This window comes from Pinus tabuliformis, chromosome 4_1 (assembly GCF_031772625.1).
Source record: "Pinus tabuliformis cultivar Carrire ecotype Pingquan chromosome 4_1, CPIR1, whole genome shotgun sequence".
NCBI classification, from domain to species: Eukaryota; Viridiplantae; Streptophyta; class Pinopsida; order Pinales; family Pinaceae; genus Pinus; species Pinus tabuliformis.
Genome location: NC_142303.1, coordinates 481973945 through 481976923, shown reverse-complemented (window position 1 = coordinate 481976923; position 2979 = coordinate 481973945). Strand labels below are relative to the sequence as shown.

General features: G+C 38.9%; 1 pseudogene; it reads right to left on the bottom strand.

Moving 5' to 3' along the window:
- Positions 1–951: 951 nt before the first annotated feature.
- On the bottom strand, positions 952–1311 carry LOC149176589 (antifungal protein ginkbilobin-like protein pseudogene; annotated as a pseudogene).
- Positions 1312–2979: the final 1668 nt, after the last annotated feature.

Genomic DNA, 2979 nt, shown 5'->3' with positions numbered 1-2979 from the left:
CCGTATGGAATTCTTCTCTCGCCTGAGTTAGCGAATTTATGGCAAATTTTATATTCTTATCCCCTTCTTTAAGCCATATCGCCTTGCTTTTCAATTTCCAAAAAGCTTCCTCGTGTTCTAAAATTTTAACTTTTCTCTTTTGAAGCTCCTTTATGTGACTTCTCTCTTTGAATGATAGGCGATGAGCATTCATGGCTTCTGAAGCACTGTCCAATTCTTTTTGAATTTTCCGAAGATCAATTCTGTTGGATTTCATTTTCTTAAATTGCGAGTCTTTCACCACCTTTCGCATGTGATCCATTTTACCTCTGAAAGTCATCAAAACTGGAAAGGGATTTGAGGACACCATTTCACTCCATGTTTTCTTTATAAGGTCGTTGAAAGCTAGATCTTCTAGGATTGTTCTGTTTAATTTGAAACAGTATCCTTTCCTGAAGCCCTTTTTCTATGATCCGAAATGAAAACATTCTCAATCGATGAGAAAGTCATGCCCATCTTGTCAATCAAACTGGCGTGAAAAATAAATCTATCAATCTCTTAGCTATGTAAGCATTTTCAATTCTTCTATTCTCCCATGTCGGGCGCATTTGGGAAGGGAAAATGTCAATATAGTTCCTCCTCAATAGCAGATCATTTTTTATTTTTCAGCAAGGGGGTCCTTCTTCTTGTTGATGCCCCATATTTTCTCCATATTAAAAGTGATATTTAGGTCCCTGCAATCAACAAATATTCAACATCAAAAATTTCAGAGCCAAAAAGCTTCTTCCAGAATAGACTGCACGATAGTTTTATTATATTATATGAAGGATTTAGATAGCGACTGAGGAGAATAGGACAGCATCAGCTTTTCTTGCTCAAAGAATCCCGTGAGACGTTTTATTGAAACATAGATCGACAAGATATGAGATATTCGATACGTATCGCGCAGTTGGGCAGACGTTGAATATATAACTAGAAGATGTATTGTTTGTAGCGGATGAAACAGTCAGTTAGCTGAACTCGAGCACCAATGGCGTTGCCGCAAATGTTCCACATGCGGCCCCCAAGGTTTTTAAGGCAAGCGGTGCAATCAGACTGAGAGATTCCCTGACTGCAAACCCCACGTCCATAGGTTGTAGGTGAGCCTGCGCGCGATGCTTTGTAGTCGTAACCGCTAAAGGCAGTGTTTCCCTCTAGATCTATGAGGAGGGATCCAAGAGAACTATAAAAGGGACTTCTGCTTGGGATCTTCTGCGTGTTACACACAGAGGATATGAAGTTTGTATTGGGCGTGCCTACAACACTGCCCACAACCAGTGCAGCTACTGCCATGTCTGCCAATGCAAAAGAAAATGAGTACCTCATCTCGAATGATATATATAACCTCTGCAATGGAAATGGGAAATGGGAAATGCTGGGTGGGATGATATATAACTTCTAATAAACTCTTACAGTGGGAAATGTGATCATCAATGTGTTGAAGCAGCCTCCATTTATAGGCATCGTTGTCGATAGGATTATGGATAACACGTGTGTTGGACGATGGTAGATGGGGCCCAAATGCACCATTCATTCTAGCCACCTGACCGCGTGTCCTGACTAGACCGTTGCCCCCAATGAGTGGAGTTCGGCAAATTGCACTCCATGTGGGTCACACAGGACGACCACCCCATGATCCACCCTCAAGTCACTCACATCTACATCCTCATAACACCACCGTGAATGGAGATATGAAAAATAATTAAAGAGGATGTGGCAAGTTATTTAATACAACTAATGGGCGGATATGCCTCTTATTTCTATCTTTCCAGAATTATTAAAAAATTAAGTGGTTGCTTGGAGTATTTTTTCAAAACACAAAAAACGTTTTCAATTATTTTGGTTGATAAAGTACATATTCTATAGAATGGGTTTTCTCACTTTCGCCCCATTTAAAACTTATATCCATATACGATAACAAGTTCTCTATAAAGTTGAAACTTACGGCCATACAAAAATGTAGATTGTAGATACGATGAACCGTGTGAAATGCATAGGTGCAACATACAACAATTCGAAAATGTTATATCGTAATGTGACTCGTCCCTTGCAAAATGTGAGAGTCAACAAACTGAAAGTTGATCCTTTACTTAAGGTTGATCGTTTACTTAAGGTCTGAACTACAATTGAAGTGGTCCTCCATATATGATTCTCACTCTACAACTTGTCCTTCAGATATCACCCATAACTTTCTCAAAGGTAAGAGCATTCTTAGATGGTCACATTCCCCAAATAATAAAGAAAATCAATTTTTTCTTATGGGTATGATGATCCATTGTCCACCTACCAAGGCAAGCCACAATGTTTGTGTGGAGAGGCCACAATGTTTGTGTGGAGAGTTTATCAAGTTTAGAACACATGTTTAGACTTATGTGGCAAAGCTACAATGGACAAAGAGGTGAAAGATGCCCTCTCAAGAGCGAAGGCAAATGCATCCCCGTGAGCCCTCATTCTCAGAATATGGTTTTGTACTACCAACCACCAAAAACATTTAAGTTTAAGAGGAAAATTCATTTTGAGCACTTAGAAAGAAAATAGAAAAACAAAATATGTCTAGTGGGCTCAATGATTATCTGATATGCCTCATGAAAAATTACCTTTCCCTCGTGCTAGCCAAAAAACCAAACAAATTTGTCTTCTTTTGGAGTGAGGACAATCAAGTGTTTGAGGTAGGGAATATATAATTTCCATTTGAGAACCACTCGATATAAAATCTCTAACCTAGTAGCATCTTTCCAATGAGCGAATGAAGGACAGGAAAGATACGCGTTTGAAATATCCTTAATCATAATTTTTTTTTGATTGTGAAGAAATGTAATGAGAGGAGGAGTTAATAAATGCATACTAATCATGTATGAGAGCAAGTCTAAGCATATCTCCAAGATAGATCCTCAAGCAACGAACCATCTGAGATTCCCAAACAACCAATGCTTAGTGTGAAGGAGACTGTGCCATGATAAA